The 13,797-nt window shown below is 46.9% G+C and overlaps 1 pseudogene; it reads right to left on the bottom strand.

Annotated features, from left to right (window-relative positions):
- Positions 1-13,797, bottom strand: part of LOC141271771 (uncharacterized) — a 133,671-nt pseudogene that overhangs the window by 74,683 nt on the left and 45,191 nt on the right.

Here is a 13,797-nt window from a genome sequence, read left to right on the forward strand (position 1 = left end):
AATAAATTTCACTACAGACATTTCTAGAGTCCTCACCTCTCCAGTTCTGCCCATCTGTTATTCCCATAGATAAGAATGATGTAATGTGACGTCATCAGAATCTCTCACCTGTCCAGTAAGCGGGAAGAGGATCTCTAGGGTGAGGTGTAATAGCCTCTCCGCCATTTTGTTCTTGTCCATATCCAACCTGGATGGGTAAATCAGAAAAAATGTCTTAGTATAGAAGATCTGCACTGAGACGATCTGATATTGTAGGGACCTGAATTGGAAGACGATGAGACCGATGTAACATCACAAAGAATCCTGTGTTCTAATACAATTACTGGAGATAATAAGGGGAAACATATGAGGATATACAATTTGTAGATTTTATATTTTCTTATCTCATACGGAGTGGAACGTAAGTTGAATTGCTGACCAAGTCATCTCCTCCATTCTCCCAATCACTGGATGTGATGGCCATTGCTTTGGCAACTAATTGGCCATAGGTATCTCATGTTTGTTGGGATTGACCAGGAAATAGAGACTGATGGAGGATTCGAGCAGTGGTGGCTCAGGAGTAGTGCGGAATCATTAATGCACAATTATCTTTACTACATTATGTTTTTCTTTTCCTGACATCTAGCAATAAAACCTATATATTTTGATGTGTGATCTAAACAAAAAGAAATGGTCATGAGCCCACAGCTATGTAGAAGGTAACAAAATCTTTTTAGGTAAAAGAAGTCTAGGTCCAAAAGATGAACATAGCAGTTTAAACAGCGTCATCCACTGCCCACCCCCAGAGGAAGGCAGGGCTGGCGCCATTCCAGCAGGAGAGGACACTTATGGGTCGATGTATGTCTCTACTTCCCAACACTGTTATTGCTATTGTTGTATATACAGCTAACAAAGAAATCATCTAAAATATCAGTATCTATTAAACCATTTAAAAACAATCCCAAACAATATGAGATATACAAAAACATAGTATGGTGAGGCGATATGTCAGCTAATATCTATAGACAGTGGAAATAGATGTGCAGCTGATAATGTGTATAGCTGAAGGCTTTTTTTCACTCTAAAAAGGAATCATGTTGAGAAAAAAAATGCAGTGAGAAAAAGTGTCCCCAAATGGTGTATAGCGCATGTACGCCGGCAGCAGGATCTTCCAGGGTGCATGTGCAGGTATTCCAGACAAGAGGTCACGATCGCGATTCGCGCAAGTGTCCTGGGCCTCATATAAAGTCAGGATGTCTAAAACAGCGCCCCGTATTGGTAAATGCACAGTACGAGTTCATTGATGCTGAGCGCACGCCTCCGCTGTCGCAGCAACAGTCAGTTACCTGGAGGAGGCGCCCGCGTGGCATAGCAAAGGATAGGATATTACTGCAGTTTACAAAAAATGCCACAACGGGAACCAATAAAGGTCACAACAGGTGCGATATTAACACCCATCAGGGAAAACATATAATGCAAGAGATTCATATAAGTTACTGCAGATATTTAAATATCTTATTAAGAGCTAAAATAGATATAATCAGAATCAATATATATAGTTGTAATCTCTCTGAAAAAGCCCAAAATAGGCAGATTAGTATAATGTAGATAATATATCAGTCAGTACAATATTGGAAGCATGACTGCGTGGAATAAAAACTGGGGCTCACAGAACAGTAGATATCACCTGTGGTGTACACCATGAAAAGAGGTGTCTAGCAATGCAAAACTTGGCTCTCTTGTATGGAGCCAGAAGTAGTGTAACCGGCTTACAGTAGAAATTCCCATATACAGATCCTAAATAAAACCACCAAGGTCATCTGTTCATTCAATCCCGCGGGGGCGAGAGAGTCCAAACGGAAAATCCATTGGCATTCTTTTTGGAGGATTCGCTTATTCCAATCTCCTTTTCTGACATTTTGTCTAACAACCTCTAAAATACAAAAGGAGATTGTCACCCTGATGATACTCTCTAATTTGTCTAGTAATGGGGTATCCCTTTTATATCTGATGTCTCTGAGGTGTCACTGATGCGTCTTCTAAATTCCCTTTTTGTTTTTCCCCCAAAATCTAAATATTGTGATATTCTTACTAAAATTTTGGTCGAGAGTCTAGATAAAAAAACTAATCTAAAAGAGAGAATTTGAATTCATGGCACCTAATTGTCACCATTCCCACTATTTATGTTCTCCATGAAGTTCACAAAGAGTAGACCCACTTAGAGGACGACAAAACCTAAGATAGAAACAGAATATACCCTACTAGAAGTAAGTAAAAACCAAAAGTGTATACACACAACATAGGGCACTTAGTAAACACTTTTGTTAAATAAAAGTGTAAAAGCCATCTATCTATGCTTTAGTTTCTTGCACTCAGTGCACACAAGGGCCTCCCTTTGTTTGAGCTGGACATTAGGTTTATATAGCTTTATATATACGTTATTTATATGCACTTTGGCCTTTTACTTACTTATAGTAGGGAATATGTACATTTAGTTTCTTTCTTTGGTTCTGTCTGTTTAATGGCCAGTGGGAACATGTTCCTACACGTTGCATGTATACCAACTTATACTCCAGTTCATTTCTCTTGGTTTTGCTCCACTAAGAGGACAACCTATAGTGTCAGGAGTAAATGCCATTAGTCAGTACACAGGGATCGAAACAGACAAGATACTCCGCCCCTTCGTCATTTCGATGCCTTCATATGTCAGGGATACAGTTGATCTCGTGGTGAAATTGGATGTATGTTCATAGAGGACAACACTATTTGGCTCTATGGATGTAGACACACAATATACCCCATGCATTATACCCCATGAAGAAGGGATCATGGTGGCTAATTATTTCCTTAAATCCAGAACCGTACAATGTAGTGACCATAACCAATTTCTTTCCAAATTATTTCAATTTATTCTTAACCATAACTATTTCCTATTTAATGGGAAGACATTTCACCAGCTCAGAGGGCCCACGATGGGGAGTCTCTGTGCTCTGTCGTATGCAAATCTCCTTCTGGGCTGGTGGGAGGAAATGGTAATCTTTCAAGAGGAGACTTGATGGAACTTCAAGATAATATTCTGGGCCATATATGTATATAGACTATGGGTCTATATACATATATGGGACAGGCAAGGAAATGTGATAACTAACACATGCCATAAACCAACTGCCACAAATAATTTACTAACATGGGAAAGTCATCACCCTGTCTTTCTCAAAAAAGGTTTACCTAAGGGACAATATCTTCGTATTAGATTAAATTGTTCACAAATTGATGACTTTAGGATGCAGGCTATGGACTTAAAGCAAACCTGTCAGCAGGATTTTGCTAAGTAAACTACAGGCATTGTAATTTTGGCGCAGTTACACTGATTAAAGGGGTTGTCCAGTACGATGGATAATGCCCCCTATGTATTTAAATGGTGGAAATAAGATTATTTCTAAGTACCTTGTGCTATCCTTCTAGCCTGTGAGTGGTGCTATCGCTGGCCGCTCACAGGCATCACGTGATTCCCAGCTGCAGCCGGCTCTGACATTTGCTGATGTCACATCAAGTCCTAGCTGCAGCCGGGCATGACTCAGTGTTGTGCTCCCCGGTGAGTGATGGAGTATAGGCGGAGGTTTCCCCGCGCATCACAGCTCAGCATTCACAGCGCTCTTTCTCAGTGCATGCAGGAAAGGGAAAGCCCGCCCACAGCCCAGCATCCACAGTGGGGAGCGCGTCACTGAGTCACGCCTCACTTGATGTGACATCAGCGGAAGCAAGAGCCAGCTGTCACGTGATGACTGTGAGCGGCCAGCGATAGCACCGCTCACAGGAAAGAAGGACAGCACAAGGTACTTACAAATAATCTTATTTCCACCATTTAAATACATTGGAGGCATTAGCCATAGTAGTAAATAGTAGTGGACAACTTCTTTAATATGATACCAGAGGTGAAGAAATCGGTCTTTTGATTCTTTTGTAATCAGTGTTTGCAGTTTTGAGTTAATGATGTGCCCATGCTCCAGGGCAGGACTGTAGGCAGGGTCTTTCCTTAGCGCTCTAAGCCAGATCATCAAAATAAGACCTGCCCACTCCTGTCTCTCGGCCTGGCAGTCTCTATGATGAGGAACATACTCGTGCTTCGGTATGGGCCTGTGGGCAGGGCTTTGCTTGCTGATCTGGCCTAGAGCACCAGGATAAGACCCTGCCTACAGTCCCGCCCCAGAGCATGGGCATATCATTAACTTAAAACTGTGTGTTTAGGGTCTTTGTCTTGTTGAAACACCCACTTCAAGGGCATATCCTCTTCAGCGTAAGGCAACATGTCCTCTTCAAGCAATTTAATATATGCAAACTGGTCCATGATCCCTGGTATGCGGTAAATAGGTCCGGCTTCATAGTAAGAGAAACATGCCCATATCATGATGCTTGCACCCATAGGCGGATTATAATGAGAGCAATCCGGGCTACCGCCCAGGGCCTCGATCCTGCAAGGGGCCCGCGGCTTCGGGCGGGGTGTCTAATGCTGGATTGCCCCCATTATATGTGCGGGCCGCCGCGGCACATACCGGTAGCAGTGGCGGGAGGGGGGACCCCGGACCGTTCCCCCAGCAGCGGCCGCCGCTACTTCTTCATCGGCCGGGCCAGCACTGCAGCAGTTAACTTCCCTGTGCTTGCCCGGCCGCGTCACTGCTAGGAGACACGGCCATGTGCGCGGCCGTGTCTCCTAGCTGTGAAGTCACGCAGTGCGCGCCCGACCTGCACTGCTGCAACGGAGAAGTCAGAGCAGGCAGGAGGAATGGAGCCGGGGGATGGTGAGTCTGTGTGTGTGTGTGTGTGTGTATGTGTGTGTGTGTGTGTGTGTGTGTATGTGTGTGTGTGCAGGCAGATATCATTGTGTGATGTCTGTTTATATGTATTTTTGTGTTTCAAATGTGTTTATGTGTGTATGTATATGTTTGTGTGTGTGAGTGACTGCATGCGTGACTGCGTGCGGCCTCCTGCTGAGTATAGTTGGCGCCGTGTGGCCTCCTGCTGTTTTTGGGGGGGTGCCGTGCGGCCTTCCACTATGTATAGATGGCGCCGTGCGGCCCCCTGCTGTGTATAGATGGCGCCGTGCGGCCCCCTGCTGTGTATAGATGGCGCCGTGCGGCCCCCTGCTGTGTATAGATGGCTCAGTGCGGCCCCCTGCTGTGTATAGATGGCTCAGTGCGGCCCCCAGCTGTGTATAGATGGCTCAGTGCGGCCCCCAGCTGTGTATAGATGGCTACGTGCGGCCTCCCGTTGTGTATAGATGGCGCCGTGCGGCCCCCTGCTGTATATAGATGGCGCCGTGCGGCCCCCTGCTGTGCATATAGATGGCGCCGTGCGCCCCCCTGCTGTGTATATAGATGGCGCCGTGCGGCCTCCTGCTGTGTATATAGATGGCGCCGTGTGGCCTCCCGCTGTGTATAGATGGCTACGTGCGGCTTCCCGCTGTGTATAGATGGCTACGTGCGGCCTCTCGCTGTGTATAGATGGCTACGTGCGGCCTCCCGCTGTGTATAGATGGCTACGTGCGGCTTCCCGCTGTGTATAGATGGCTACGTGCGGCCTCCCGCTGTGTATAGATGGCTACGTGCAGCCTCCCGCTGTGTATAGATGGCTACGTGCGGCCTCCCGCTGTGTATAGATGGACCGTGCAGCCTCCTGCTGTGTATAGATGGCTACGTGTGCTCAATATTGAGTCATACAATTAATGTAAGGCTATGTGCCCACGATACAGAAATGTTCCGGATTTTTTTTGAGCGTTTCTGCATCTCCCTGGCAGAAAAAACGCATGCGGATTTTACATGCGGATTGTACATGTGGATTTCACATGCGGATTGGACATGCGTTTTCCTGCCAGGGACATGCGGATGTGAAGCGTTCTTCACTTGCATTTCCGCATGCGGGTTGACAAGCGCTTTCCAAGCGATTTTAGCATCACTTGGAAAGTGCTGGACAACTTGGTTACACTATATAAATCCATGCAACCAGCATGGATTTATATAGTGTGACCATAAAAGAATGGTAAAAAATAAAAAATATATACTTACCTTCTGATGGCCTGCCGACGTCAGCGGTCGCGTGACCCGTCACAAGACTAAATGACGTCATGGCAGGTCCTTTTCAGACCATCGCGAGCTGCCAGCAAGCCAGGACGCATCGGATAAAGACACCAGGGGGCCATCAGAAGGTAAGTATAATATTTACTAGATGGTGGCCCGATTCTAACGCATCGGGTATTCTAGCATATGTCTCCCGACCCTCCTTTATAATGCCCCATGCAGGAAGTCACATCCCCCGTATATAATACCCCATGCATATAATACCCCATGCAGGATGTCACATCCCCCGTATATAATACCCCATGCAGGATGTCACATCCCCCCTATATAATGCCCCATGCAGGAAGTCACATCCCACTATAGTGCCCCATGCAGGATGTCACATCCCCCTTATATAATACCCCATGCAGGATGTCACCTCTCCCCCATATAATGCCCCATGTAGGATGTCACCTCTCCCCCCATATAATGGCCCATGCAGGATGTCACCTCTCCGCCCCCATACAATGCCCCATACAGGATGTCACCCCCCATATAATGCCCATGCAGGATGTCACCTCTCCCCCCATATAATGCCCCATGCAGGCTGTCACATCCCCTCTATATAATAACCCATGCAGGGTGTCCCATTGCCCCATGGAGGTCCCCTATGGCCCCATACAAAAAAAAAAAATCCAATACTCACCTCACTGCTTCTCTGGACTCCAGCGTAGCCGGCATCTTCACACTGTGCGCTGTGACCGGTCAGGAGAGAGCGCGGTGTAAAGACGTCACCGCGCCCTCTGACCTGAGACGTTACAGAGCTGCAACGGAAGACACAGGAGCTGCTGCGCAGGCACGGGGAGGGGTAAGTATGACGCTGGGTGCAGGGTCCTGATCGAGCAGGGGGAGGGACGGGAGGAGAGAGGAGGGGAGGGGCAAGTATGACGCCGGGTGCCGGGGTCCTGATCAAGCGGGGGGGGGGGGACGGGAGGAGAGGGGAGGGGAGAGGAGGGGAAGGGGCGTCACACTTGTCCTCGGGAGATAAGCGGCCGTAGCCGCTGATCTTCCGACGATAGCCGCATGTAGGTCAGCGGCGCCTGTGGTCGGGGGACTTATGCTGCGAGCAGCCGGCTGCTTCGCCGCTGACCTCCGTGCCACACATGAGCCGCTAATGGCCGCCATGTTTTTCTGAAATGCCGCGTCGCTGATTGGCCGCGGCCAGACCAATCAGCGACCCGGGATTTCCAGGACAGACAGACAGACAGACAGGATAAGACAATTATATAGATAGATTTTTTATTTTATTCTTTTTTTACAGGTTCTATGGAACCCGGGTCTGGAGGAGAGTCTCCTGTCCTGCACACCCCGGGTACCATCCGCACATTGAAACGCATGGATTCCGCATCTACAGATGCAGGGATGCGGATTCCATGCGTTCTAATGCAAGTCAATGGCGGCGAAAACGCCGCGCTTCCGCAAAATAATTGGTAATGCTGCGGATTTTTCCGCAATGATAATCCGCAGCGGAAATTTCCGCAGCATGTTCACAGCACATGCGGATTATCATTGGGGAACATGGCAGACCTTCTACCAATCGTTTTTTAAGCGTTTCTGCAGCGGAATTGCCGCTGCGGAAATGCTTAAAAAACGCATAGTGGGCACAAAGCCTAAAAAAAAATATTATTGTGACATGTCACGTGATACATCAGGTGTGTGTGTGTGGGGGGGGGGCCCGCGCATTCTAAACAGCCCGGGGCCCTTGCTACTCTTAATCCACCCCTGCTTGCACCACCATGCCTTCAAAGTGTACTGTGGCTTGAATGCAGAGTTTGGGGGTCGTCTGACGAACTGTCCGCGGCCCTTGGACTCAAAAAGAACAATTGTACTTTCATCAGTCCACAAAATGTTTCTCTTTAGGCCAGTTGATGTGTTCTTTGGCAAACTGTACAGTACATCTCTTTTTTTTTTTTAACAATGGGACTTTGCGGGGACTTCTTGCTAAGAGATTGGCTTTACACAGACGTCTTCTAACGGTCACAGTACTCACTGTTAACTTGAGAATGTCTTTGATCATCCTAGAGCTGATCATTGGCTGAGCCTTTACTATTCCGGCTATTCTTCGATCCATTCGAATGCTAGTCTTCCATTTTCTTCCACATCTCTCTGGTTTTGCTTCTCATTTTAAAGCACTGAAGACCATTTTAGCTAAACAGCCTATTATTGTCTTCTTTATAAGTTTTACCCTCTTCAATCAACTTTTTAATCAAAGTATGCAGTTCTTCTGAACAATAGTTACATAGTTTATAAGGCCGAAAGCATGACCCATATTTCTCAGGCTTTCAAGGAGAAATGCATGTACAACATGTGCTGGCTTCACCCTTAAATAAGGGCCACCTGATTCACACCTGTTTCTTCACAGAATTATTGACCCCACTAAATGAACTCCACACTGCTATTATTTTGAATACACCCCCTTTAAATTAATTATTCAAATACACAGACTCAATAACATGCAGATCAAGAATGCAGAGTCTGTTGGTTTTCTTAGAATCTACTGCACCAACTGGTAAATTGTTTGATATGTGGTAATATAATTTATACCAAACACAGTGATTAATCTGGTAGTCATATTGGACTGTTATTATTTTGAACACTACTGTACTTGGCTAGATCGTAGAACCTGTGTCACTTTTATCTGTGGTGACTGTGGTTTCAGTAACTGGATTAGACAGTTTGGGAGCTTCACTGGGGCGTCTTCAAACTAAAACTTTTTCATCAGAGATTTTGTGAACTGCAAAACAATAGATGTTATATATGTGGCCACATGCACCTGCCCTTTAAATTATGTGAGGAAGAAAGGGAATATACACTGTGTGCAGAATTATTAGGCAAATGAGTATTTTGATTACATGATACTTTTTATACATGTTGTCCTACTCCAAGCTGCATAGGCTTGAGAGCCAACTACCAATTAAGTAAATCCGGTGATGTGCATCTCTGTAATGAGGAGGGGTGTTGACTAATGACATCAACACCTTATATAAGGTGTGCTTAATTATTAGGCAACTTCCTTTCCTTTGGAAAAATGGGTCAGAAGAGAGATTTGACGGGCTCTGAAAAGTCCAAAATTGTGAGATGTCTTGCAGAGGGATGCAGCAGTCTGGAAATTTCCTAACTTTTGAAGAGTGATCACCGAACAATCAAGCGTTTCATGGCAAATAGCCAACAGGGTCGCAAGAAGCGTGTTGGCCAAAAAAGGCGCAAAATAACTACCCATGAATTGAGGAAAATCAAGCGTGAAGCTGCCAAGATGCCATTCGCCAACAGTTTTGCCATATTTCAGAGCTGCAACGTTACTGTAGTATCAAAAAGCACAAGGTGTGCGATACTCAGGGACATGGCCAAGGTAAGGAAGGCTGAAAAACGATCACCTTTGAACAAGAAACATAAGATAAAACATCAAGAATGGGCCAAGAAATATCTTAAGACTGATTTTTCAAAGGTTTTATGGACTGATGAAATGAGAGTGACTCTTGATGGGCCAGATGGATGGGCCAGAGGTTGGATCAGTAAAGGGCAGAGAGCTCCACTTCGACTCAGACGCCAGCAAGGTGGAGGTGGGGTACTGGTATGGGCTGGTATCATAAAAGATGAACTTGTGGGACCTTTTCAGGTTGAGGATGGAGTGAAGCTTAACTCCCAGACCTACTGCCAGTTTCTGGAAGACAACTTCTTCAAGCAGTGGTCACCGGAGCAATCAGAGGCTTGTATGTTGTATGATCGCACTAATGAGGATTATGGAAAAAAGCTTAAAGTTTTTAAGAGGAAAGTAAATATCACACTTTTAGCAAGAGAGAAAGAGAACATTCTCCATTCTTGATGAAGACAGAGAGAAGACATCTTCTATATATCTGAGGCAGGGGTGGATTAAGAGTAGCAAGGGCCCCGGGCAGTTTAGAAGGCGTGGGCCCCCCCCCCACCTGATTTATCACGTGACAGGTCACATGATCCCCTGTGATAGATCATGTGATAGTTCACGGGAAATTAATTTGGCACAATATTAATTGTGCTGCCCCATCTGAGAGCAGCACAATATTGGGGCAGATACCCTGATTCCAGCGATGTGTCACTTTTTCAGCTGCTTGTTGTCATTTTGAGAAAATCACCGTTTTATCTGCTGCAGATCTAGCAGCTCTCTGAATGCTGCGCTCTGTATAGCCACACCCACACCACTGATTGGCAGCTTTCTGCCCATGCTCAGTGTACACAGAAATCTACTGATCAGTGATGGGGGTAGGGTCCTACAGAACTTACTAGTCATCTAGTGATAATTACCTTCTGACAAATCAATGATTTTATCAAAACAACACTAAGCAGCCCAGTAAGTGACACATTACTGGAATCAGTGCCTCTAACCCTACATTATGCTGCTGTCAGATTAGGTGGCAAAAACCTGATGACAGATTCCCTTTAAAGGAGCTGTAAACACAAAAAGGTTTGTATTAAAAAAAATACAAGCCATTTGTGAAATTAACTTTTTTTCATTGTTAATTCACATTAGACCGTATCTTCAACACTTTTGTCAGCAGGTCTTATTACAGACTCTGAATAGGGCAGCTCTCTCCCTCTCCCTCAGCAGAAAGTCACAGCATGGTTAAAAAACGGGATCTTTTATGATTTTCTCATAATAAATAAAAAAGGACATGCAAGTCCTCCAAACTATTTTCCGTTTCTCTATAGGGGAGGTCCTAAATCTTTCTTGTTCTTTAGTTGATCACATGTCAAAAAGGCAAAGCATTTACTATGAACTCGCCTAAAAAAATATACACTTGGAGAGTAATATCATCATCAGCATGTAAATATTCCTTGACTCTAAGGGCTCGCTCACACTGTCGTATAACACGGCCGAATGCTATGTGATGTTTTATCGGATAGGACTCGGCCCTATGTTATACTATGGGACAGTGCGATTATTGGCATGAGAAAATAATCTCATTCGATATTCGGACCATGTGCACCCATACAAGTCTATGGGTGCACGTAAAACATTAGACTGCACTCGGATGTCATCCAAGTGCAGTCCGATGAACACTCACAGAGACTATGGAGAAGATGGAGAAATTAAGTTCTCCATCTTCTCCATATCTGTGCTGCGAGAGAATCGGATCACACTCAGTTGAAGCTCTGACAGAGTTTGAGCCCAGTGTCATTAGCATAATTGGCCCTATTCTCTTGCATGAGAGAATATATGGCTTAGTGAGTGGACCCTAAAACTGAATAGTAGTGACGGACAGGCACCTCACAAGCGGGATCCATGTAGCTCTCAGATGTCATGTAGGTAGGGCTTCATTCCATGGGGTAGGGCTTAATTTCAAGGTATATAAAAAAAATGGACTTCAAATAAAAATTAAATGAACACAAAAAGCACTAATTGAATTATTTTTTTCGTATTTATGTTTGCAGCCCCTTTAAAAACCCTTTGAGGACCAAGGCACATATATGTCCCATAGTTTTAAACTGGAAAAAAATTTGATTGAATAAAATTTAAGGTCCTCGAAGGTTTAAGTAGGTCATAAATTCATATGAATACTTGCTCATACAATTGCACATGCCAAAAGATGAAGAAGAACAGAATCAAAAATATGACATTAAGTCGAGCACTTACAGGTATTCAAGGTGAAAGAGACCAGCAAAGGCATCGTCTCGAATGACAGTAAATGAGTTAGAATTCAGCAAGCTGAAAATGAAGACAGCAGGTTAGAAGCGAACCAGACTTTATGGTGCTCAGAATTAGTCAAGCAGAATTTATTGACTGCTCTTGCAAAGCACTGAGACTCCCGCTGTGTATAGATGGCGCAGTGCGGCCTCCCGCTGTGTATAGATGGCGCCGTGCGGCCTCCCGCTGTGTATAGATGGCGCCGTGCGGCCTCCTGCTGTGTATAGATGGCGCCGTGCGGCCTCCTGCTGTGTATAGATGGCGCCGTGCGGCCTCCCGCTGTGTATAGATGGCGCCGTATAGATGGCTACGTGCGGCCTCCTGCTGAGTATACGTGTATAGATGGCTACGTGCGGCCTCCTGCTGAGTATAGATGCCGCACGGCGCTCCCCCCAGAGACAGCAGGAGGCCGCACGTAGCCATCTATACTCAGCGGGAGACCGCACGTAGCCATCTATAAACAGCAGGAGGCCGCACGGCGCCCCCCCCCCCAGAGACAACAGGAGGCCGCACAGCGCCATCTATACTCAGCGGGAGGCCGCACGTAGCCATCTATACACAGCGGGAGGCCGCACGGCGCCCCCCCCAGAGACAGCAGGAGGCCGCATGGCGCCATCTATACTCAGCGGGAGGCCGCACGTAGCCATCTATACACAGCGGGAGGCCGCACGGCGCCCCCCCCAGAGACAGCAGGAGGCCGCACAGCGCCATCTATACTCAGCGGGAGTCCGCACGTAGCCATCTATCCACAGCGGGACGCCGCACGGCGCCCCCCCCAGAGACAGCAGGAGGCCGCACAGCGCCATCTATACTCAGCGGGAGGCCGCACGTAGCCATCTATACACAGCGGGAGGCTGCACGGCGCCCCCCCCAGAGACAGCAGGAGGCCGCACAGCGCAATCTATACTCAGCGGGAGGCCGCACGTAGCCATCTATACACAGCGGGAGGCCGCACGGCACCCCCCCCAGAGACAGCAGGAGGCCGCACAGTGCCATCTATACTCAGCGGGAGGCCGCACGTAGCCATCTATACACAGCGGGGAGCCGCACGGCACCATCTCTACACAGCAGGGGGCCGCACGGCGCCATCAATACACGGCGGGGGGCCGCACGGCGCCATCTATACATAGCGGGGGGCCGCACGTAGCCATCTATACACAGCGGGGGGACGCACATAGCCATCTATACACAGCGGGGGGACGCACATAGCCATCTATACACAGCGGGGGGCCGCACGTAGCCATCTGTACACAGCGGGGGGCCGCACGGCGCCCCCCCCAGATACAGCAGGAGGCCGCACGGCGCCAACTATACTCAGCAGGAGGCCGCACGCAGTCACGCACACACACAGACATATACATACACGCATAAACACATTTGAAACAGAAAAATACAAAAATACATATAAACAGACATGACACAATGAGATCTGCCCACACACACACACACATACAAACAGACATCACACAATGACATCTGCCCACACACACACAAACAGACATCACACAATGACATCTGCCTACACACACACAGACATCACACAATGACATCTGCCTACACACACACACACAAACAGACATCACACAATGACATCTGCCCACACACACACAAACAGACATCACACAATGACATCTGCCCACACACACACACATACAGACATCACACAATGACATCTGCCCACACACACACACACAGACATCACACAATGACATCTGCCTACACACACACACACATACAAACAGATATCACACAATGACATATGCCCACACACACACACACATACAAACAGACATCACACAATGACATCTGCCCACACACACACACAGACATCACACAATGACATCTGCCTACACACACACACATACACATCACACAATGACATCTGCCCACACACATACACATCACACAATGACATCTGCCCACACACACACATACATCACACAATGACATCTGCCCACACACACACACACACACACACACACACACACACACACACACTCACTCACCATCCCCCGGCTCGGCTCCAGTCCTCCTGGCTCCTGCTCC

The sequence above is a fragment of the Phyllobates terribilis genome, unplaced genomic scaffold (assembly GCF_046119375.1).
Source record: "Phyllobates terribilis strain yellow unplaced genomic scaffold, ASM4611937v1 Scaffold_5__5_contigs__length_657084704, whole genome shotgun sequence".
NCBI lineage: Eukaryota > Metazoa > Chordata > Amphibia > Anura > Dendrobatidae > Phyllobates > Phyllobates terribilis.